We start from the raw sequence: 25,954 nt of genomic DNA, 5'->3' as shown, positions 1-25,954 counted from the left end.
TCAGGTAGTTCTTTGGAACCAAAATATCGGCCGATATTATCAGCCTACAGATATATCGGTCGGGCTATAATTAAGACTAATGTAACTTATTAGTACTGCTATTATATTGGGATCATTAGGGGCGTCCTAGTGGGCAACCAGTTAAGCACATGTACCATATATGCAAACGCCTGATAAAACAGTAAAATAGCTGTAGCTCATTCTGGCCTCTCACGCCACAATATTTTCTTCTTCAGTATTTCAAAGTGTAATCATTGACTCCACAGGAGGTTCTTGCCACACCGCACTCAAACCCAAATGTGTGTCTATTGAAAAGTCCACGGTTAAAGTTTAACAAGTGAGCTCTGACAAATGCAGACGTTGTTATGGCAGTGGCGGACCACTTTGGACGACGACTGAAAGGAAAAGAATGAAGATGTAAAGAAATAAATCCATGAATAAGTCACTCACCGAGAAAAGGCACTCTTGCTCCACTAGTTGGCCTGGGTGCTGGCAATCCCTGTGAAACAACAATTATAGGTACAATTTAAATTTAAAAAAACAAAAAAATGACAAGGAATATTCTCGTCCTTAGAAATCTCTGGAAACATAGCAGGGGAGGGTCTCTGCAAAAGTTTGAAAACACTTGGTTGCCCTTTATTTGCCCTTTATACTATGTGCGTAACCGATCATTAACTTGATTCTTGTTTTACATATATTTATTAATTGAAGGTAGCATGATCCAAAACATTATGCAAGATCAGACAGTTTAACTAATTGAATTTGCAACGTCTATTTCTGTAAATAATACGTAACTATGTAACTAGAAGAGATTTTCAAGTTGTTTATTTTTTATTTTTTTGTCTAGGTCTTCGGAACTGGAGTGTGCAACTGTTTTGTTCTGATGTTTATTTGTAAAATGTAAACGAAATAATGTAAACTAAAAAAAGTGTTGATTACATTTACGTATCTATATCCCTGTAAACCACAACTACAAGAAACAATAAAATGCAAACACTTTTTTTTGCAACCATTTTATCAAGTAGCCAACATATAACTTAAATATTATTTTTATTATTTATTTGTATTCATAGCTTATATTTTCTATGAATAAAATTTGATGCCGTGCAATGTTGCTACTACAACGTAGAAATCCCAAACTTTTGGCAAGTCTCAAATAACCAAGACATTTTAGTGACCAAGGACAAATACAATTTGGGACTGATATATGATCGTGCTTCATGAAGTCGAAATTGGCCAATATAGACACACAAATACACAGCTACATTGCTGCATCCCCTCAAATGTGTTTGGAGACTTCTTGTTCCGTATTGGCGTCATGTGGGAAAGGGATCCAGTATTGATGTTCCGTAAAAGTCATTCCGTAAATTTCTCCACTCTCGACCTCGTATAATTTCTGGGAAAATTCCGGTACCTCCGTGAATGGAAGTGTGTGTGTGAATGGAAGCTGTAACATTGCCATACAGCTGGGGAGGAACTGAGTCCAAATAAAGCACAAATAGTGGGGTTTCACAAATATTTATTTTGTACAAATCTTTCAAAGGTTATTTGTTTTTGGGAATAAAAAAAACATTTGGCAAAACCGCGAGTCTGATCTGAACTGTGGAGCTCGGCTGCACAGACAAGAAACTGAAACACATCCAGTCTCTACGGCAACAGGTCTTTTTATTCTTCAATTTCATTATTTTTCTTCTTCTTAAAATGCCACTCAGACACTAGACATGTATTTGAGATGGGGTGCGGTGCGGGGACATCAGGCACAAACGTTTTGCTTGCCCACCGGCTGCACCAGACCGCGGAGCCGGAGAGGGAGCAGGCGGACAGGGAGAGGTAGAACGGGTGGAGAATGTTGCTTTTCCGGGGACAGAGAGTGTAGAACAAGTTGAAAAAGGATCACACTGGTTTAATTACATTGGGTTAGGGTTATTGCATCCGTCAAGCCCATTCGGGAGGGGCGGGGAGACGGGAAGCAAAGCACTGGTCTCTGAGAGCCAGGAAAAAAAACAAACCGATTCAGATTGTATGTCCGTTGCCGACAGATTGTCCAAACGTTTGCATCTACACTGGACATAACGTACTCTAACACATTATGTCCTGTAACCGTAAGTAATCTAATGTGGGAACAGACTCCATATGGAACTTTTCTGTAAATGAGGCCAATGTAGGAATGACTACCTACTGCCTTTGCCGGATATTTTTAATCTACTGCAGCAATGTTCTGGATTCCATGTGGGAAAGGAGCTTTATACCTTCAACTTAATTCTGGGATTTTCATACAACTATGCAACAGTCGTAAACCATATGAGGCAACTTTAAAGCGTTTTATTCAGTTGAGAAATGTTAAATCTGTCTTTTTTATATGATTTATTTCCCTATATGAACAAAAGCAAGAACACACGAGAACAGGGAATGCCTTGAAGGACTACAGTCAGCCATAAGCCCCTGTTGACATTTCTCAAAAAATATGAAAAAATAATTGAACATTTGCACCAAACAACTTCTAATCACTGATGGAATCACTCATACATACACACACACACACACATGCACACACCCAGTCCCTATCGTGGAAATCATTGATCTAATCCTATTTTTGGTCAATTAGTATGGAGGGAATTCTGTGTCACCGTTCACAAATAAATGTAATGAAATCCACAAATCTGAATTAAGACCTCTGGACAGGAGAATGGTCACAATGCAGAGGGGAGGGGAGTGGAGGTGGGGTAGGAGTGGATGAGTGGACTGGATCCAAAAGGATATATTGAGACTGAATAGTGATTTGAAATGTCTTTACAATTAGTAGGTTTAGTTTTCCAACTAGTGTGCCTGGTGCACAGAGATAACATTTTCGGCTCTTTCTTGAGATTTGGTTCTTGGCGAGTCACTCCGTGAAAAGAGTCGATTTTACGACTTACATTTGTAGGTAGACTCCCATTACGTTGGAAAGTTGTAAGCAGGGGGTAAAATTAACACCTGCCAACTGCGGGTGATTTTGCAGAGTGGCTGGTAAATTTGTGAGGCTCACCTGCCATAGTGGCATATTACCAGTGCTGCACATATCTGGTGCACATACACGATAAAAATCAGAAATGCTTGCTCAAAATTGTGTCAGGACGCACACTCGTGCACTAACAACCAAAGCAGTGCACCTCCATACCAATTTTGGAATAAAAATGAAACAATTGAACCATTACCAGACAAATGACATATGGCTGGACTCTTTTTGAGAAAAGTGAAAGGGGCTTTGTGCCGGGAAGCACCGGTATTGTCATGAGTTTATTAACCGGTGGGAAGAACTCTTCACTGTGGCAGCCCTAATACATACAAACATAAAAAAATATATTCTTTTTTTATGCCGCATAAAGGGGGAGTACCAAACAACATCTCCTGGTGCTCTACTCCCCTGAGAACCAGACAAAAAAGTTATGTGCACCCCTCCATATACTGCTGTTTGCATTTTGTTTATCTCACGTAGCCGTTAGTTTGACACATAGGTATAGCTATGCAAGATTAGCAATTTTTTTATGATAGTATTTACCTTTTTTTGCCTTGTAAAATTGATATATATTAAAAAAAAGATAAATTGTCAACTTGCCGGTCAAAATGTCAAGTAATAATGCCCATACAAAATGTAGCCACTCCACCTCCCCGACGGCGCAGATGAAATGGGCCAGTGTTGCGCGCGGCAGTCGCAGGGCCGGGATCCCACCTCACCCCTGCCGGCCCTCAATTTCATTACGACACGACTTTGTTTCACCCTTTGCCAGGTCAGATCTGCTAGGATGAGCACATCTGGTACGTACACCGGTATCATTGGGCCGATCCCAGCCCCCTCACGCCCCACGGCTCAGCAGACTCACTCTGCGGCTCCGGGAAACGATGAGGTCCGTGGAAGGGCCGCTGTAACCTAGGTGTACATTATATTTGTGTTTGTCCGGTAAAATACATTATTTCCGGGCACCGGATCAAGTTTTACGATAGTGGTGTAAAAGTGGAGTTGCATTCAGAAACTGTAGGGGCGACAAATCCCAAATACCAAAAGTCACATAGTGCTGCTTTAATATATATGTTTTAAAGTGGCTAGTGAGTGAAAGTGAAAATACATTCAATAACATACAAATGATGCTACATGTATCTGTCAAATGTTTCACACAACACAAGAAAGATCATTTATTTGTGGATAGAGAGATATATTAATCTTTTTGCAGATTTGTGGATTTAATTTCATTTATTTGTGAATAAACAGAATCCCCTCCATAAATGAGAGTTTTTTTAAAAGGAACTGTGCCTAGCCAGTAAAAGCCAGTCATTTCAACATTAGGATATTAATAATGGCCTGTTGTGAAGGGATGGGTGGCTGCTGATGTGTGTGTGTGTGTGTGTGTGTGTGTGTGTGTGTGTGTGTGTGTGTGTGTGTGTGTGTGTGACGAGGTTGTAAAGACGTGGGTAGTCTGCTTTAACAGAGGTAAAGCTAACATGCCCATGCCTACACACACACACAAATAAAGAACCCTTTATGTCATGCTTGGCTCATTAGGAGGGCAGCGCAGAAAGAGTGAGAGTGAGAGAGAAGGGTAAACGTTAAAAGTAACTGCTGTGTTGTGTCTTGAATGATGCTTGTGTGAGTGTGTGTGTGTGTGTGTGTAAAACACACCGCTACACAAAGTGCTTCTTTGTGTTTGCATGTGGCCAATGCCGCTTTTCCAGAATGTTGCCTCATAAACACACACACACACACACACACACACACACACACACACACACACACACACACACACACACACACACACACACACACACACACACACACACACACACACACACACACACACACACACACACACACGGTGTGTGTTGCTTATGGAGCCAGGTTAGTAAGCCTGTTGCATAACATCCACAGGCGAGAATGACCTTGTTAAATAGTACAGGGTAACTATAAAGAGTGTAATGAGTGAGTAGCGGCTCAAAACTAGAAGGCAGAACAGGCACAGACAAAGACACTGAAATAAGGCCAAAATGGAATAGGATTTATATTACTGAACACACTGTCTGCCAACAACCTTGATTCAGATATCACAGGATGATAAGAAAACCAAACACTAGAATCCTAGCACTTGTGAAGTCAGACTGCAACAGAGAGGGGAGTGGACAATGAACCTAACAAACAAACTTTAATGTCATTAGTCAGTGCACCAATTGAGAGTTTACACTTCTATAATTGGACCACTTGCCCATACAATTCTACCCGTAGACACCTTTTTTCCTTATTAAACTCATCTCATTGTCTCAGCAGTAAATGTAAACCTTCCAACGTCCTTATGCGCTGGAGTTGCCGCCGCGCCTTGCCAGGTGACGTGAAATGCAGAGGATTCCTCCGGTGGACGAGCGTTACCAGGCTGGCCTGCTGACTGCAGGTTTAGTTGACAAGCTGTGCTCTCTTGATCCTGAATTTACTCTACCCCAAACTCTGGCGCTCCAATAACCAACACATGTAAAAATCCCAATGCTAAAAAGTTTGAGTCGGTGAATAAAATCTTGTAAACACAGTGCCCCGCTGTCCAAGGGTGAGAATCATGTCTTATATTCAAGGACTGTAACAGTATCATAACCAAATGATGAAGAACAGCTCTAACTGCAGGGCAAACAGGAAAGAGTTCCCCTTTGCGCTGTTATCTGATCCGGTTTCATTGTGAGTGTCTCTCTGTGAAAGAGATTGAGGGGGCAGACTGCGTGCGCACCTCTGGATGCATTTCTGAGTATCTGTGATCACATGTTCAAGATTCAAGATTTTTATTTGTCACATACATATACATACTTCCATACATATATGCAGTGAAATGTAATTGAATGCCTTTACAGGTGGTTGTTCATATGTAGTCGCCAGGGGTGGATGTGTGTGTGTGTGTGTGTGTGTGTGTGTGTGTGTGTGTGTGTGTGTGTGTGTGTGTGTGTGTAGGTGGATGAAATAAGTGGTAAATCAAGTCCCAAGAGGAGATATTAAATGTATAGCTACTGCTGGACTATACAACATATGCAACACACGCCCACACACACCAGCAAATACACCCATAGGCCACACACGTCAAGGCCAGTGGATTAAAAGCAAACTAAAGACCATGATAAAACTATACCCCCACCCTCCCCACAAGCACTCCTTTTCTTTCACATTTAATACAACACCACACTCAAGGCAGAGACGAGATTAATTGGTCGCAGGCACAGGCACCATCTCTAGAATGTGGAATGTGAATCCCCCAGCGAAGTCTCACCATTCAGTAAAGCGTAATACAGTTTATCCGGTTACCTCATCGCTGAATGCCTTTGGCGTAAGGAGTTATCTGCAGAAATAACACAGGCTGTGCCAGCCTCGACCACCCTGAAGGTTGACCCGGGCACCTGGAGGTTTTGGGCTGAGGGTGGTGAAGCTGCGGGTATAGAACTAAATGTGACTAAAAACAAAATCGCTCAAAATAAATAATAAATGGCAAGCTGTTGTTGGCTGTGCAAACGGGACCTGAAGATTCGGAGATGGCTGTCAGGGAAGCAAATGATCACACAAAGAAAATAGAAAACACAGGAGATAAGAGCCGTGCACATTCCAGCAGCGCAGTTGTGTAAAAAACTGTCAACATCCCGTAGGCAGTCAAGTGTGTGTGTGTACGGGTGACATAATCACTTTGAAAGTGTCTCCCACCTCTGGCCCTGTTTTACACACCAGACGTTTACAATAAAGCGGCGAAGGACACGAGCACCACTCTGGGTATTACGCCTACTCGCTGGTGGGGGCAGGGGGGTGTTTAAGGGTGGAGAGGAGCGCTCTCTCCCTCCCTCCCTCCCTCCCTCTCCAACTGAAGCTCGGTCGATGTCAATACAGCTCCCTCGATGATTGGCTCAAAAATAGGGTGGTAGCCCGGCTGTTACTGGCTGGACGGTTAACCGTCTCATTATCGGTTTAATGGTCAAGCTTCCTGTAGCATAGCAATGTATCAATGTTAAAATGGTACAATGTGTTGCAGAATAAGTTTCTCAAAAGTAGATGTTGGGGAAAGTTGTATTCACATGGTAGACTTCTATGCACAGGATGCATGCCTGCCATGACAAATGTCGACCCACCACTAGGTAGTCGAACTCACCAAACAATAAACCATTTGACATCTTTCACCTTGGTTTTAGAGGCAAGTAATATTCAAATTCATATATTCAAATTCACCAACCATTTTACTTATTAAAGTAATCCACCGCTTACAATAGCATCTTTTACAGAGGACGAAAAATTGTTCCATTAACAATTGGTTGGACAATGGTTTTTACCTGAAAGCTGACACCAAGCAGGCACACTGCCCCCACAAACCAGTGTGTGAATGGGTGTCGAGCTCCGGGATGAGCAGTGCCCTTTTCAAAAAAGGACAACCCAACAAAGGAGGCTTTAAATCATTTTGTCTCCAAAAAAACGAACAGGGATGTGAGGGAAGCAATGCAGGGTAAACTTGAAAAGGTCACACAACTGATTTATACACACCCGAAGAAAAAAAAAAAATGAGGACATTTAGTTTTCCTTGCCAAAAACAGGTCTAAAAGACATGAAGGACATGTAGAGGTTTCCTTGCTGTGACTAAATCTATCAACACGCCCATCCCCCCACACACACACACACACACACACACACACACACACACACACACACACACACACACACACACACACACACACACACACACACACACACACACACACACACACACACACACACACACACACACACACACACAAAAAGGAATGGTTCTGTGCAAAAGGGACACGTTCAGTGGGCCTTTGTCTAAAAGGAGAGGTTCTCCTTTTCTCAAAGGCATTCATTTGGAAGTCCCAGGCACACCCTCCTATATTTAGCACGGCTTAAACTGGACAGCAATAGGCTCACTGGAAAAGCATGTGTAATGCTGCGGGCATATAGTACATATGAGAAAAAGAGAGAGAGAGAGAGAGAGAGAGAGATAGAGTGTGTGTGTGTGTGTGTGTATGTGTGTGTGTGTGTGTGTGTGTGTGTGTGTGTGTGTGTGTGTGTGTGTGTGTGTGTGTGTGTGTGTGTGTGTGTGTGTGTGTGTATGTATGTATGTATGTGTGTGTGATTAGTTAATGGAGGCATAATAGTCAATTATCGTGTAGAAATGAGACTCTGTTATGGTGTTGGAGGAACAGCCACACAGTCATACAAGAGTTCTGGATTGCGGGTGTGCGTTTGTGTGTTTATATAGCAAATGGGATAACACTCCCCAGTCAGGTCTCACACCTCCACTATAAAAGTCTCATTCATCACTGAACCCCAGAAGGCACAAGGGTCACCAACTAGCCTATCACACACACACACACACACACACACACACACACACACACACACACACACACACACACACACACACACACACACACACACACACACACACACACACACACACACACACACACACACACACACACAGGATAGCAGCGTCCAGCGTTTCAGCTCAGAGTGCACCCGAAATGTTCTTCACATTCAAACAAGGTCTGTGGAAACTGACCTTGGAAGGGCACGCAGCTAGCCGTTTGTGATTCTTTTTGAACGTCATATTTACTTTGAGAAAGCTACAGAAAGACAAAACAAAACGCCCCTTTACTTTGCTTTAAGTTCCTTTTACATTTCCATTATTACGCCTAAAAGGCCAGGGTTAGTTGAGCAAGATGGCCCACCTTCTTGCTATTTTTCCACACACAGGAGCCATTTCACCACACAAATCCTTTGCTTTAAATCAGTGCAATAAGTAAAAAGGGAAGAGCTTTACTTAGTTCCATCGCTGATTGATGTTTTTCCCCCGCTTATAAAGGTCGCCTTGTATTTGTGGTTTTTTGTCTCTTGTAGCACAAATGTCAGACTATAAATGTAGGGGGTTCACACTCCATGAGGAATCGGAGATGCGTATCTGGGTATAAAATCACCATTTTAGTTTACATCTTCTTAAAACTTAAATATTTATATTGCATTTGTTTCATTAAAGTTGGATGTGGATATTTTGAATCACTTGGCTTGGTTGCTGCATTTAAGTTTCTAAACCATGTTAGAAGCTTGACTCAAGATGCTTTTTCTTTTTAAGAACCATCACATTTTTATATATAAATTAATTAATATACATTTTTAATTTTTAATTTTCTTAAACTAAATCGTAATATATTTTAGAATTGTCGATCTTGGGGAATCTGAATTATTGTGAATTTGCAGTACTTTGTCTGTAAAAACTGTGTGTGTGTGTGTGTATTGGAGGATTCATCATCACGATAATCATTCGGACTTTGTATGTGACAGTTTCACAATATCTGCCTGACATTTGCAAGCCATGTTAAATGGTGTTATTATGAAAAACTCACTAAAAAACTTTTGCACATATTTGGGTCTGATGGGCCTACTAACACACAAACTGTGAAATAAGACAACACAGTCAGTTTTTGTGCGCGGTCTATTCCAGAAAACATGTCATGAAACAAGCCCTTCAGATTTGCAGCACTCATCTACGTCATCTAGGGCCTCCTTAGAATTAGAACAGCCCTCCATCTGAGTAACTTCACCCACGGCTAGAGAATAATACCATTTCCAATTCCAATTTTTTAAAAATAAGCGATTGATACTTTTCCCATTGCCAGGATAAATGCTGTTTTTTTCTGGTGCGTCACGTTCAACGTCACACGCCTGAAGAGGGGCGTGTCATGGTTCCAGTGTGATTGGGAATAAAACAGTAGAGGAGACAGCAACTAAAACAAACAACAACATAAACTGTAAAACTCGAAAAAAGATTTTGAACCGTTCAAAAGAATTGGATCGTTTGTGAACGAACCCTAACCCTAACCCAACACTACAATAGATGCAGCATGGAGCACCCGCACACGGTGTGTGCACCGGCCGGTGCGCACACCAGTCCTCTGGCGGCGGGGAACAGGGACCGGTGGGGAGTGTGGGGGTTCTCTGCTGTGGTCCCAACGGTGCAATCCCAACGGTGCAATCCCCACAGTGCAATCCCCACAGTGCGATCCCTACCGTGCGATCCCCACAGTGCGATCCCCACACTCAAAACATTTTACGGTCCCCCATGCATAAAGTCAATAACTTCCGTTTTAGATTTTGGATTCTAAATGGGATATGAAATGAGCTAATGATACACGGATATTCCCGGCTATTTATGCAGCAGCTTCCGGAATTTCAACGCACGTCACATCGTGCAGGTAAAGGGGCAAAAATGTGCCTGTCAACCCTGGTATCCTGTTCACATCAGAGCCGATCGGAGTTGGAGCCGATTAAAACCCGGGTCTACAGGATTTAAGGGTCATTTGACCGGGGACTGAGACCTGGGTTTTTCCCTTTCCCACTGGTGACAAATGCTGATTGTTAGGGGGTGTTACCGGATTTTTGGCGCGGTGGGAAAGGGGTATAACAAGTGCCGCTGAGAACTGCTCTGTTAGCTTACAGACCAAGACAAATCTTTTTAAAAAAAGGAGGAATTAAAACTTTTAAAAAATAGATTCTACTGTGTGTTTCTTTCTAAAATAAATAAATAAATAAATAAATTAAAATTGTGCTAGACAGACTTTAGGCTGCGGTGCATGATCCGCTTTGCGTTTCTAAACAAAACCTGGAATGCCATTTGAGTCAATATTAAATAAATAAATACATAAATTAATAAAAATGCCGATGAAATAAATCATGAAATATTTTAATTAGGCAATATAGAAATATATGAATGAATGTAAATATTAATATATGAATGAGTAAATATAGTTAAATACATATATTTTTATTTTAAAAAAGTTTTTGAAAATACTTTTTATTCACTTTTTATTTCATTTCATTTGGGGATCAGCGAGCAGCAGTATGGTTTCATGCCAGGAAAGAGTACTACAGATGCAATTTTTGCTTTAAGAATGCTGATGGAAAAGTACAGGGAAGGCCAGAGAGAGTTGCACTGCGTCTTTGTGGATTTAGAGAAAGCATATGATAGGGTGCCAAGAGAGGAAGTGTGGTATTGCATGAGGAAGTCGGGGTGGCAGAGAAGTACGTAAGAGTGGTGCAGGATATGTATGAGGGCAGTCGGACAGTAGTAAGGTGTGCAGTAGGCGTGACCAATGCATTCAAAGTGGAGGTGGGATTGCATCAAGGATCAGCTCTGAGCCCTTTCTTGTTTGCAATGGTGATGGACAGGTTAACAGATGAAATCAGGCAGGAGTCTCCGTGGACTATGATGTTTGCGGATGAGATTGTGATCTGTAGCGAGAGTAGGGAGCAGGTTGAGGAGAGCCTGGAGAAGTGGAGGCATGCATTAGAGAGAAGAGGAATGAAAGTCAGCAGAAGTAAGACAGAATACATGTGCCTGAATGGGAGGGAGGGCGGCGAAAAGCTGAGAATGCAAGGAGTGGAGGTGGAGAAGTTGGATGAGTTCAAGTACTTGGGGTCAACCATCCAAAGCAGCGGAGAGTGCGGGAGGGAGGTGAAGAAGAGAGTACAGGCAGGGTGGAGTGGGTGGAGAAGAGTGTCCGGAGTGATCTGTGACAGAAGGGTTCCAGCAAGAGTGAAGGGGAAGGTCTACAGGACGGTAGTGAGACCAGCTATGTTGTACGGTTTAGAGGCGGTGGCACTGACAAAAAGGCAGGTGGCTGAACTGGAGGTGGCAGAGTTGAGGATGTTGAGATTTTCATTGGGAGTGACAAGGATGGACAGGATTAAGAATGAGTACATTAGAGGGACAGCTCAGGTTGCACAGTTTGGTGGAAAAGTGAGAGAGGCCAGACTGAGATGGTTTGGACACGTGTGTAGGAGAGATGAGAGTTACATTGGGAGAAGGATGCTGAGGAAGGAGCTGCCAGACAAGAGGAAAAGAGGAGAGAAAGAAGGTCCCCAAGCTGTTGCTTGCACTGTGCTGGAACAGCTGTCGGATGTGATGTACAGGGTGCAGCTGGTCAACTGGAACCGGGTGCCGGTTCTCCAGCGTGACTGGCTCCCGCTCCCTACTGGCACTGGCTCCAACTGAGGAGGTATCGGGAGCTGAGGACCAGTTCCAAGCAACCACTGTCGCATAGGAGGGCACCAATGGCCAACCGCCACAGTGTTCCCCCTCTCTCAGCTGACTCTGAATCTGTGAGATAACACGCCCATTCATTTGCATTTAAAAATTGGAAATAAATTAATGTGTAATTATAAAATAAAAGTCCACTAAAAAATTACAAAAGCTGTATTTTGACTATTTTTTATCTATTGAACTATACTCATTTATATATTTATATTTACATTTATTTGTACATTTATAGCCTCATTTATTTATTTCAGGATTTATTTCATCGACATTTATTTATTTGGGTATTGATTGATTTTTTTTTTCTCTTTCTCTCTTTATTTATTTAATATTGACTCAAATGGCATTCCATACCCCACAGGCTTGGAGAATGGCAAAAAATTGGGCCTTGTATATCTAATATGAGTGAAGATTCAACATTCGGATTGCTTTTTCTCGCCTAAAATTTGTTCAGAGAGAGATTTTGGTGGACTGTTAAGGTGAAATTTTACAGACTAAATACAATAGAACCCTGAAGTCAATGTCAAACCCCCACAGAACCCGGAGCTTGTTCTCAAACCCCATTGGCTCACAGAACTAGGGACCTCAGGAGGATGGTGCTACCCCACAGAAACAGAGCGTCCTGGAACAGGATGGTTTAGAATTGCTGGAACACATAATTTGAGTGGTATTTTCAGCAAAAACATATTTTGGTGACCTCAGAAACATATATTAACTTGTTGAAAAGGAGCATAATAGGTCCCCTTTAAATATTTGAGGTTCCTCGCATTGAACTATGTGCTATCAGTGTGATGTGTCATTCTGTAAATACCACATATCTTTTACTTTTCCAAATCAAACTGCTACTATTTCAGTAACTCATATTCAGCGACACTAATTTACACTACAAAATGTATACACATGAATATATCTGAATTTCACATAGATGCCACTGCGAGGCAATAGATGGCCTGGCGTAAACTGGATATTATTGCCGAGCCAGATTATCTTCCAGCCCCATGTTTGGTGGGGGGAAGGGTGATGGGGGAAGGCGTTGACAGGCAATGACGGATGACTCATACCAACGGCTGCGCTGCAAATCAAATCCCACCAGTGGTCCCATCGTCCACGGCCCATCCCCAATTATAGGAGAGAAGAAAGGAGGTTGATATTCGGGGGTGGTTAGGGTGGAGAAAGAAAAGTGTAGATGAGGGTTGCTGGAGGACTTTCTGTGGTGGGACGGACAGCGGCATTTAAAAAACAATGGGAACCCTCCCCACTCCATAATCAATCCCCCGCTGCGAGCAAATAGGAGTGTGTGTGTGTGTGTGTGTGTGTGTGTGTGTGTGTGTGTGTGTGTGTGTGTGTGTGTGTGTGTCTGTGTGTGTGTGTGGAAGATGCTACTGGAGTCATCAACAGAACTTCCACGACAATGGGGCCAGAGCAAAGGGGGGGGGCATACATGTAGACCTATCTGCAAACAGTAACACACACTCTCACATACATACGATATTGACACGAGCAGCGGGGGTGCCTTTGCAGAGGTGGTACCCCCCGCAGTGGAGTAGATGAGCTTCTTGCCAACACTTGTCGACAGATCAATAAGGAATAAGGAAAAAGTTCACGCAAACAGACAAACCCTTAGTTCTTCCCACACCATTTGCAACATGGGCAGAGTCATGCTCTGCACTGACAGTTGCATCTTCTGATTATTGGGAAAAAAATCCAAACTGTGTACACAACCACACGGACTGATAATAGATAATGGGGGGGGTTGGGGGCGCGCTATGTGTGTTTGGGCCTGTGTGTGTCCTACACAACCATGGAGCACAAGAGACTTGTAGCCATTGCATTCAACCACACCCTAACTATACTGAAGCTTGACTATCAACAGAAGGATGTGTTTGCTCCTGTCTTGCTCCACACTTTCTGTTTGCAGTCTTCTAAAAGTTATAGTCCAAAGGGTTGATGTGCCATCACCCCTATTGTCGTCAGACAATACAGAAAATTGTTTTATACTAAGCTGGAAGGCATTACTGCGGGACTTTACTCTGCCCACACAATCACATTTGGTGGCTCTATGGCTACTGGGCCGTTAGTTAATGCCGAGTTCAGACTACGTGATTCTGGCCTGATTTTCCACTCGCAGACAGGTTTTTGGAGATTGCCGAGCGAAGCCCCAGATCGGAGGAAAATCATGTATGCGCTCCCCTGAATGACGAGCGTGTGGTGTGAAATGCTCCCAACCCAATCTGAGAGCTCACCGATGCTGCCGAGATATCAAGGATGTTTAATATCTGGTCGTGTCGGGGTAGACTTGGGAGTGACGCAAGGAGCTGCAACAAATGAGAGCAGGCACGGAGTGGGGGTGTCGAGAAGGAGAGAGATGTTAAGAAGGGAGCGGCAGCAGTCAGAAACACAACATAGCTATTTCATTTTTCTTCTCTAGGTTTTTAATATATTTCTCATTTAAATTCTGCTTTTATTAGTTGATGTTTATTTTTTACAGTGATCAGGAATCTAATAAAGAAATAATCCTGCGAAGGTCATCGCGTTATTTCAGGTGTCACTTCTCACGTGTGTTTTTGTGACTCAACAGACCAGGGGATTCCTCCTGGTGAAAGATCTTGTAGTGTGTGACAACCTGTTGCCGATCAGTCATGTAGTGTGCAAACCACAAGACCCCAAGCTTCCCTGTCACGATCAAGACGGAAAGTTGTTTTGTGCAAACAGTACAGCGATCCAATGACTTTGAAAGTTGCGTAGCGTGTAAATGGTGTCTTTCAAGCCATTTGAAACGGTACATCTTCTGCACATGATGGAGGGCACCAGCGTGACCCATGAGCCACCCTTTAAGCTGCCATCAAACCCCATAATGTGCTCATTTGTACTTTTGTCTTGGAGATGCAAGATGCATAAATATATTTGGACCGAGCATTCAGTATTAACTCTGTAAACTACCCTGTAATTTATGTGTGTGTTTGGGCAGGGGGGAGTTAGGGGTGCAGTTAGGGTTATGAGATCTTGATGAGGGACTGACAGTCTGTTTCCCCCAGTCTTTCTCCCAAACACACTTATCAGCGGAGGTCCCAGACAGAAGGCTAAAGGCTACTCATTATTCTGCCCTCCCTGCTGACTAGCTGACATAAAAACAGGTTTAAGTCAACCGCCTGCTATGGCAACCATACTTCACTATGATGAACAGCATGCAAACTAAGACCTAGGACCTATATGACATTTAAGCAAGCTTAGTTGATGGACGGAAAATCTTTCTGTCCATTTCCATCCTTAAAATTGTTTTTCTTTTATCCTCAGGACAGTTTTTGTTACCATTAAGGAACACATAGCAAGCCAGAGATTCAGCACGTACACAAATTTGAATTTCCGACATTTTGCAAGTTTGTTTTTCAAAAGTTTTCCAATGTGACCCAACTGGTAACTTAGCCATAAGGACATATTGATGAGACAAACAGGAACTGGGTGAGGATAAAAGATGTCTTTGGCTTCACAGACAGGTTCTAGCCAGTCTCTTGGATCTCTGGGCTTTGAAGGAGCCAGGTAACAGATGCACAAGCTGGCAGTTACACCAGGCACCCATAATTAGTACTGTGTGCATGCACACTACCCCCCCCCCCCCCCCAGACACACACAGGCACAATTACCAGTCATACTCATAGTAACGGTCCATCAATATGTAAGCATTAATACACAGGCACAAAAAAAAAAGCCTCTAGCTGCTCCAATTCCCAGAAGGCTTCATTATTTCCTCTCGCTTCTCTGGTTAGGCTTGTTCTTCAGGCTTCTACAACTGCAATAAAAGACTTACGGCATTTAAAAAGGATTGGCTCCAATTTCAATCCGCCTTGATAATAAGCACCCTATCAGGAAAAATAAATATAGCTGTCCAGCCCATCCCTCCCCGGTCTGTGACTTATAAAATGTCATGGTATCCCAGTTTGACCGTGGAAGACATTTACGTGTCATCGCACACAACAACTTCAGCAACAGTGTGGGCCAGCAGACCCATGGCTGGCCTGGGTGCTTCCTGGATGAGCGATTTAGTTGGAGGGTGGTTTAGGGCATAAGGAGCTGGGTAAAGGTCCAATTTGTCATATTACAAGTCCCCTCCTCCGCGGTCCAAGGCCCATGTTGTCCTGTCGTCCCCCCAGGCACGCCTTCTGTTGCCAATTGAGGTTTGTGTGTGTGTGTGTGTGTGTCACAACCTGGGGTCCGGCGTGCCTTATTTATCAGTCCCATGTGTGTTTAACTGCACCTCTGAGAATCATCTGTTCAGCCTTTTCACCCCAGAGACAGAGAGCTCAATCTCCACTCCTCTTTCATCCGTCTTAAATTTATTCCTACCTCTCTCCATCTCATCGCCCCACTCAGAGAGCTTTGGCGTCATCAATCTTCCCATCTCACGCAAACACACACACACACACGCACGCACGCACGCACGCACACACACACACACACACACACACACACACACACACACACACACACACACACACACACACACACACACACACACACACACACACACACACACACACACACACACACACACACACACCTCATTTTGCCACCTGCCCCTTGGCTCTTTGTTCTCTCTCTCTTTTTCCATTCATTAACACTGTACTGAGTGGACAGACAGCAGGGGTGGGGGAGAAAAATCTGGTTAATAACAGAAAAGTGAGTCTGGGACTGGGTGGAAGAGGGGAGTGATAAACCAGTGACAGAGCAAGAGAGAGCAAATTTGTGTGTATGCGAGTGTGTTTCCTGTCTGTCCCCCACAAGTCCTGAATTTGACTTTTTTTTTTCTTTGTTATTTTGTTATCACACTGCAGAAATGCAATTACCGGAATAAATTAAGTAAGGATCTATCTATCAATCCATATTTTCATTGTCACCCCTGGAAATCCAATCTCACCAAGTAGGGCTGAGATGAAAGCACTTTGATAGATATAGAGGATAAATGTAAATATGGAATAGATGTAATCCGCGATGGTAAAGCTTTAATATGTCTGATCCTGCAAACCAATTAAAATCCAGTGAATAAAGTGAAATACACAAAACTAACCCAAAAAGCCGCAGCGGAACAGCGGCTTGGTGTATTCACTAATTTCACTACATTTAAATAACAAACCAGATTGAGATTTCAGGCCATGGCCCAGTTGATGGAGAAACACCCAATGAGGGGAGTGGAGTGGATGAGGCTTCAGGCATGGTACTGTTTTGCATGTTATGTTTGTTTTGTCCAAGGGATCAGACAAAAGTTTGCAGCAGTAAGAGAGTTTCAAGTTTCTTATATCACTGTCAATATAAGTCTTCAAAAGGTTTTCACACACTGTTTCTGGTATTTTGGCCCATTCCTCCATGCGGATCTCCTCTACAGCAGCGATGTTTATGGGCTGTCGCTGGGCAACACAGACTTTCAACTCCCTCCAAAGATTTTCTATGGGGTTGAGATCTGGAGACTGGCTAGGCCACTCCAGGACCTTGAAATGCTTCTTACGAAGCCACTCCTTCGTTGCCCGGGCGGTGTGTTTGGATCATTATCATGCTGAAAGACCCAGCCACGTTTCATCTTCAATGCCCTTGCTGATGGAAGGAGGTTTTCACTCAAAATCTCACGATACATGGCCCCATTCATTCATTCCTTTACACGGATCAGTCGTCCTGGTCCCTTTGCAGAAAAACAGCCCCAAAGCATGATGTTTCCACCCCCATGCTTCACAGTAGGTATGGTGTTCTTTGGATGCAACTCAGCTTTCTTTCTCCTCCAAACACGACAAATTGAGTTTTTACCAAAAAGTTCTATTTTGGTTTCATCTGACCATATGACATTCTCCCAATCCTCTTCTGGATCATCCAAATGCTCTCTAGCAAACTTCAGACGGGCCTGGACATGTACTGGCTTAAGCAGGGGGACACGTCTGGCACTGCAGGATTTGAGTCCCTGGCGGCGTAGTGTGTTACTGATGGTAGCCTTTGTTACTTTGGTCCCAGCTCTCTGCAGGTCATTCACTAGGTCCCCCCGTGTGGTTCTGGGATGTTTGCTCACCGTTCTTGTGATCATTTTGACCCCACGGGGTGAGATCTTGCGTGGAGCCCCAGATCGAGGGAGATTATCAGTGGTCTTGTATGTCTTCCATTTTCTAATAATTGCTCCCACAGTTGATTTCTTCACAACAAGCTGCTTACCTATTGCAGATTCAGTCTTCCCAGCCTGGTGCAGGTCTGAAATTTTGTTTCTGGTGTCCTTTGACAGCTCTTTGGTCTTGGCCATAGTGGAGTTTGGAGTGTGACTGTTTGAGGTTGTGAACAGGTGTCTTTTATACTGATAACGAGTTCAAACAGGTGCCATTAATACAGGTAACGAGTGGAGGACAGAGGAGCCTCTTAAAGAAAAAGTTACAGGTCTGTGAAAGCCAGAAATCTTGCTTGTTTGTAGGTGACCAAATAATTCATTAAAAATCCTACAATGTTATTTCCTGGATTCTTTCCCCCCATTCTGTCTCTCATAGTCGAAGTGTACCTATGATGAAAATAACAGGCCTCTCTCATGTTTTTAAGTGGGAGAACTTGCACAATTGGTGGCTGACTAAATACTTTTTTGCCCCACTGTATATGAGAGAAAAAAAAATCTCTTCTCTCTTAAAATAAGAGACACCCACTTACGGTGTGACAGTGAATGACTCAACAGAAACCTTCCCTTTACCCTTTGATTTCTTTATATAGCGTTCTGAAAGGCGCGAGTCCCTTAGATTGTGGAAATATGTACATGACATAATATAATATATAATATAGACGCCAAGGTCCAGACTCGGATGTTGTATCACTATTGAGATTCTTCTCTCCAGGTCAAGGAAGCGAAGAGAAGAAGAAAATAGAGGTGACTTTGAAAGTCATTGTAATGAAATCCTGTTGCCAAAAAACAAACAAAAAAAAAAACCTTAGACCTAGTTCTAAAATCATTTAAAATCAATATTCTGTCTCTGTATAACACAGAGACAGCTCTGTATAGGCGGAGCCCTCAGCAAGATCTGAAAATGGTGCCCCCCCACCCTTAGGCCCTGCGACGTGCACACACCACAAAATTCCCTACAGGTGCATCATCCACACTGCATACCTCACCGCCCAAACTCCACCCAACCTGACTTGGTGCTGCCACCTCACCTCAGCTTAACCCCACTTAAAAAACAATAACACAAGACATTTGGTTTCAGATGCCTTTATTCCTGCATTCTGGTGATTTTTTTATGGAAGTAGATCGCAAAATAACAAACAAAAAAAAAAAAATACATTTTAAAGACGAATCTAGCTTTCCTCAAGTAAATCAATAACAGCAACAACTTTACGTTTTTTACTTATTTTTTTACCTTGTTTGTTATCCATTTTTAATTCATTCAGTTGATCGGTGGGTTGTGTTGTGTTATTTGCATCAGTTCATCTAATTGGGGCGAGGTGTCCAGATAAGAGGTTTAATTTGCTGAGGTGATGAGAGGGCGGGTTCTGGGTTGTTCTGTGCAGGAAGGATGCGGACGGAGTAGAGTGAAAGAGAGGGATGTGGAGATGTTCACTTGTTGCTGCTTGTAGTGTGAGGAAATAGCAAGATAAAGAGAAAAGTTCTTCTTTTTCCATCATTTAATTTTCTTTGTATTTTATATGTCCTCTTCTTGGCTTTGCGCCCACCTGAATGATTGGCGCCCTAGGCGACTGCCTATACGGCCTATGTTCGGAACCAGTCTTGGTCATGTCCTAATATTCAGACAAACAAAGGACCTTGAGACAAATGCGTAAGCAACAAAAAAGACTTAAGACTAAATTACATTATTTGATTAGTTTTCTCTGCTCAGAGTCCCTTGTTTGTCCTTTGAGGAAAAGTCACCTTGCCATTGAAAGAGATTGGCCAGTCTGGGGCGCCTGCTGCCACATGGAGGTTTGCTTAACAGTGAAGACACGCTTGTACTTTGGGATGCATTGTGTTGCACGTCTTTCATTCATGGTATACTGGAGTCAAAAAAAAATGTTGGCTGTGCATGCTGGGATTTCCTGCAACACGGTACAAATACATTTGTGGATTTCTGGCAGACTTATCTTGATTATTTGAGATGCAGAACAGATGCCTTAAAAACGGTTAACAATAAGTGGAGTTGGTGTAGATCCATTAAAAATGTACATTCAACAAATTAAAGGCAGTAGGGTACCCCTCATAACCAATTGTTCTTTATTATATGAGAGACTGCATTATGGACCACTGATAGGAGGTGAATATGGGACGACCTTGCTTGGATTATTCAAGATAAGATAACACTTTCTTGATTGTGGGGAAAAATTCAGGAAAAATAAGCTAAGGGGGCCTGCTTTGTGAAGAGGGACTGCTATGCAAGCCCACTTGGGGAGCCCATAGTGCTGAATTTTACATGCTATGTCATGTCATTGTTGTCAGTCACTCTCATGATTTGCTGCTTCACCTCGTTAAAGGTTCATAATGGAAAATACAGAGGTTCCAACACAAAAAAAGTCATGCGGGTTTGATGTGTTTGTGTGTGTCTTCATGTCTTGCTACAGCTGTCGAGACCAATATAGCCGAGCAGGAGCACAGTGAGGCTCTTACAGCACGGCCCCTTTGAGAGCAGGAACGTTCAAATCCAGGAAACAAATGTAACTGCCACTGTATTACAGTCCCCTGGGGAGCGGCTTTTACTATTAGCAGCCACTTTCGGAGATGACCATATCCTTTTTTGTCATGCAAGACACACATACAGTACACACACAGGTTTCAAAAGGATGGGATCAATGATGAGACACATAAACGTAAGAAGGACGATGACATGCCATTGCCTCACAGCCAGAAGGTCCTGGGTTCGATTCCCGCCTGGGCCGATGTTGGCACCGTGCTCCAGCGGGTTAGCTCCCAAATAGGAGCCTTTCTGTGTGGAGTTTGCATGTTCTCCCCGTGCTCACATGGGTTTCCTCCACCTAACGTCAGTAAGGACCCCCCCCAAAAACATGCACACATCATCGTCTGACCAGTGATGGACACAGGTCCCCGGGTGCGTCCACGTATGCTGCCCACTGCTCCTGGCTGTGCCCCCGGAGGAAGGACAAGCCAGGATGGGTTAAACGTAGAGGCCTCATTTCACCAGCCAACATCCAAAGCATGTGCGTGCATGTGTTGTAGTGCTGTGTGCTGTGTGACGATTAAAGATTGTTCTTCTTCGACATGTCACAATTACAGCACGCTCGTCCCTTTACTGTTAGCTCTCGAGGAAAATAATGGTTGCTATTTCCTCCCCAATTATTTCCTTTGCTTTTTTTAATAACTAAACAGATGACGCTCGCAGTCAATCCCCACATGTGTACAATTTGCTGCATGCTTGTGTGTAGTTTTCAGGGAAACAGAGGTTCTGGCATCAAACACTGGCACGCAGGCAATTCTGGAAGCCCAGAGTGAAGACTTCACCTCCAAAGAAAAAAGAAAAACAGAACGGTCAAAGATTTTCTCTTCAAGTGCTGGGCCCGAGGACTATTTATTAACCTTGCCGAATGGAACTATTTCCCAGACGCTGACGTAAATGTTTATACCACTCAGGCATCATCAACGGTGGTGAGGAGGAGGAAAAGCCTCAGATTGGGGCCTCGACTTCGGCCTGTGTCCACAGGAGAGACAAAGTTTCCAAAGCTTCCCATGTCACCATACCACGCCCAGACATCTACACCTTGAAATGTCATACATTTCCACAGGGCACGGCAAAAGCTGTTCATGTGAAACTGCAAACCGGGGAAAGAGCCACTTGCATGCAGATCTGTGCATGTAAATGTTGACCCAGATTGAAATGGACATAAAACTTATGTGGATTAAAATATCAATGGGGAAGATAAATGTTCATTGCACATTTTCTTATGTGTGTCAATGTGCAATATTGAATCCCAATGTTTGACCCAACAAGTTCTTCTCTTAAGCTTTGGTTTGTGCAGTAAGGGACATGAGTAAATTAATTATGTCATTTGATTTTGGTTAAAATGTATTCATTTGAAATGACAGGCATAGGTGTATTTAATTAAGAAGTTTATGACCTTTAACTTAGTATTTCCAATATGAAAAAACAGCATTGTAAAAAGTAACTGGCATTAAAGCCATGGTTTCAATACCAGTACAGATATTGAAGTTTTTCTGACTATTGGCAGAACAAAAGTTGCTTGTGGTGGAAAACTGATGTCAAACTGATAAAAAGACAACTCTGGGCTGTGCAGCAGAGCCTCAAGTCTTCTGATCTCTGCCATGACTTCATCCGATCTGTGCACCCAGCATGGGCTCTTTTAAGAGGCTTGCTTACTCTGTATAGCTCCAGATTCCTTATCAAACCGCCCCTTAATGTTTGTTAAGATGTCTGATACGCTTAAAAGGCACACTCATCTGCAAAGCCCCCCCACCCACTCCAACACACACAGGCTCATCTAAAACACACCGTGAACCTCCATTCTCGCCAATAATCCAAGTTTAAACACGGTGCTAAGGTTAGAACTTAGGAGTTTCCCTTGGACACAAAATGATGCCAAGCTTCTGGCGATCAGATATTCCTGAAAGCTAACCTGGAAATCACTGTTGTGAGGCAGAAGCTGTGCATCCTGGACCTGTCTTAGCCTGACGCCCAATCGCAACCTAAACCATAATAAATCCACAGTCCAAGATGAAGCCACTAAACGGCCCTGGCAGACCTTCCCAGGAACAGCTCCATTGCTGAGACATCAAGTGTTTACATACACATACATACAGACTTGGACACATACGTTTTAACAATAAATGTTATCTTTTCACATCCAATCTGTCAAGCTTCATATTAAATCTGACCATGGGGTCGAGGTGAGAACATTGCATGGCCCAGTTGCTTTTGGTATGAAACTGTCCATGAGACAGGCCAGGTGCATCCCACTAGTGTGTGGGATGTGCGGACACACACACACACACACACACACACACACACACACACACACACACACACACACACACACACACACACACACACACACACACACACACACACACACTTCCCCTGCAGTGTTTCCTGTCTAGCTTGGATGATTATTTCCATGCAATCAAATGGCAGGCTGTTCATCTCCACTGGGCTTTAGTTGTGGCCGCACAGGTGTACGTGTGTGTGTGTGTGTGTGTGTGTGTGTGTGTGTGTGTGTGTGTGTGTGTGTGTGTGTGTGTGTGTGTAAAATTACTGATTTCAGTCTCAAAGGGCAGTGATGTTTGGTCTGTGATTCACAAGGAACAATGGACCCAGGCATTAATGAACTTTGACCTCCTTGCACAACAAACGTGACTCAAAAACACCCACAGTGCACAAGAGTTTCTGTCAACTTTGTGTGTGTGTGTTCTGAATGCAAATGCAAAACCAGGTCAGGGGGATGACTTGCAAAAGAAAATTGTTGGTGTGTGTATGTTTTTGTCTATATGTGCAGAATCCACAAACCTAGAATTAGAACAGGGAATCCGTAAGAAGCCATCACAATTCTAAGGAGCCATTTAAATTGCAATTTCCCATTTTGTCAATGTTTTATTTCAGCGGTATTTCAGAAGTAAAGTAGCATTTGAAGGGTGCTTCAATCACATGCTCACAGGCCGAGCGACACAGTCATAATGACAGCGGTGAAACCACAAGGAGCCGAGATGAGGTGACTCGTCGGATACGATACAGAACGAGTAGAAGAACATGCAAGAGCTATGCGTGAAAGTGCTGCGGACTGACCGCTTCATGCTTCAGCTTCATTCATCAAACATTTTTGATGAAAAAAGTTGAAAGACAAAATAGCTGTTGCAGGGCTTAAGAATTTTATTTTTTTCCCCCCCCAAAAAGGACACAAAGCATTTAAGGTTATCATATTCAGACAAGTAAAGTGTTTGGATAAGAACAACTGACAGTTGTATGGTATGTGATTTAGGCAGCTGCCCAGCTGCCGTAAAGAGGCGTAAACTGCTCGCACGGCAGTGTCCACCGCCAGTTCTCAACCGCAACTGCTTCCTTTTCTTGCTGCCCCAACGTCTCGCTCACCCTCCATTTACCCTCTGAGACTACAAATCACCGCCACAACCAATACAACCCCCACCACCACCCCCCGGATGCAGGATTTGTAAAAAAAAAAAAATCCTGGGTCCAATTTCACAATGTAATCAACACATGCCTGACTTTGTGAGTAGCGCTCAGAAGGATGGAGAGAACCAGCAAGAAGAACAGCGATGTAGGGAGAGGGAGGAGAAGCCTGTCGAAAGGAAGGGGGCTCAGCCTATGGTTTATCTAACCAAGGTCAACTTGAGAGAGCAAAACACAATCATCCTCAGCTCAGCCTCCTCCCCCCCAAAAAAATAAAAAAATGAAAATTCAGAAGCACAAGGAGAGGCGACAAGGAGGGGGAAAATATGAAAAACAAACTGATAGAAGCCAACGCAGCATGAACCCGAGCTTCTTGTTCCTGTGCGGCAAGAAATAATTGCAAGCAGCCGTGGACACTCTAAAATAGCTGTCCGTGGTGGGACGTGGTTTTATGTCTAGGGCTTTGGGGATGGGGGGGGGGGGGGGGTGACCCTCAGACTTGTCAGTACAGGGGGGGTAGCCTGTATCCCCCAACGATGAGCTATTGTAGATTTTGGATGAATTGAAGGAAATGCCTGAAAAAGCCAGAGCACTTACTTGCTTGCTTGCCCTCTCTCTCGCTCTCTCCCCCTCTTTCGAAAGGTCGGGCTATTTTTATGTGCAGCAATGACCAAAAATAGTCATTCCTTAATAAGTTCAGCATTACAGTTATTAACCTGTATGACAGACTTTAACGTTGAAACAACAGAAACGAATGTAGCACTACTATTTCCTTTCTGAAAACATCAATACTTTAACAAATGTATTTAGACTCTTACCTGTAGAATTCTACGGCGCTAGTCCTGACATTCCAAAACTGAGCTGGGAACCCTTTCCACAAAGCCCCATGGGAGTCCTTTCAAACCTGGAGGAAGAAGAAAGGTGATCAGAACATTCCCAAAGTCTATTCTTTTCTCCGTGTGTCTTTCTCAGCGATCCAAGAGCTAAAATATTGTAGCACACTATAACTCAACTGGGCTTAGGAGAACGGTAACTTGGAAGTGGATGATGAGACATTGGGAGCCAGTGTCTGAGAATTCCTCTCCCTGTCAGTGAGCCTAAACCATTGGAAACGCCTGCCATATCGCTTTAATTCATGCTACGCAGGTGAGGCCTCAGAGCCTGCTACAAGGCCTCTTTTGTCAAGGATGTCAACAAAGAGCTTGCTGAACACGGTGGGGGCAAAGCAAGCACAGAAGTCGCATTTTCAATAGCCAGAGAAACCGGAACGTTTGCCCAACATGAGATGAAGCGCCACAGTTTGACATGAAAATGCTTCCGACATTTTTTTGAAGAAAAAATTGAAGATGACAATTTACATTTAAAAAAAGGAATATTTTGTTGAACCAAATAACCAGTCAAGGCAGGATCAAGTCACGAGGCAAATCCTGCTAGGAATGCTTTGATCAAGCAACAGCAGGTAACGGTGTAGTGAAACTCTTCAAATGAAATTTCACTCAAAAATGACAAAGCTGCAAAAGCTTTGTTTCTGGCATCTATTATCAGTAAAAAAAAAAAGTACCAAAGAATTTAGCGAATGAGTTATGAATGAGCTTTTATTTTTAATGTGCATGTGCTTTCAAACACGGGTGCTTTGGTTTGTAAAAAGCTGCCTTGTTCCATTTTCACTACATGGTTATTTGGAACGCAAACGACCATCAATGTCTAGAAATGCTGCCATAACTTGGCAAATGGCCAAAGTTGGAGCGCCTCCAGTCCCTCCTTGACGGTTGTAAAAAGGAC

The 25,954-nt window shown here is 43.3% G+C and overlaps 1 protein-coding gene across 2 annotated transcripts in view; it reads right to left on the bottom strand.

Annotated features, from left to right (window-relative positions):
- plxnb1b (plexin b1b) overlaps positions 1-25,005 on the bottom strand; it is a 91,631-nt gene extending 66,626 nt beyond the window's left edge. For both annotated transcript variants that reach the window (XR_013844172.1, XM_080001290.1), the window contains exons 1-2: positions 24,991-25,005; positions 451-499 (exon numbers count right to left, since the gene is read on the bottom strand). The gene's annotated coding sequence lies outside the window, so the exon portion shown is untranslated. The remainder of the gene's footprint in view (positions 1-450; positions 500-24,990) is intronic.
- Positions 25,006-25,954: the final 949 nt, after the last annotated feature.

This window comes from Zeus faber (assembly GCF_960531495.2).
Source record: "Zeus faber genome assembly, chromosome: 5".
Taxonomy (NCBI): domain Eukaryota; kingdom Metazoa; phylum Chordata; class Actinopteri; order Zeiformes; family Zeidae; genus Zeus; species Zeus faber.
The sequence above is the reverse complement of the archived record's forward strand: the minus strand, read 5'-3'. Positions and strand labels throughout refer to the sequence as shown.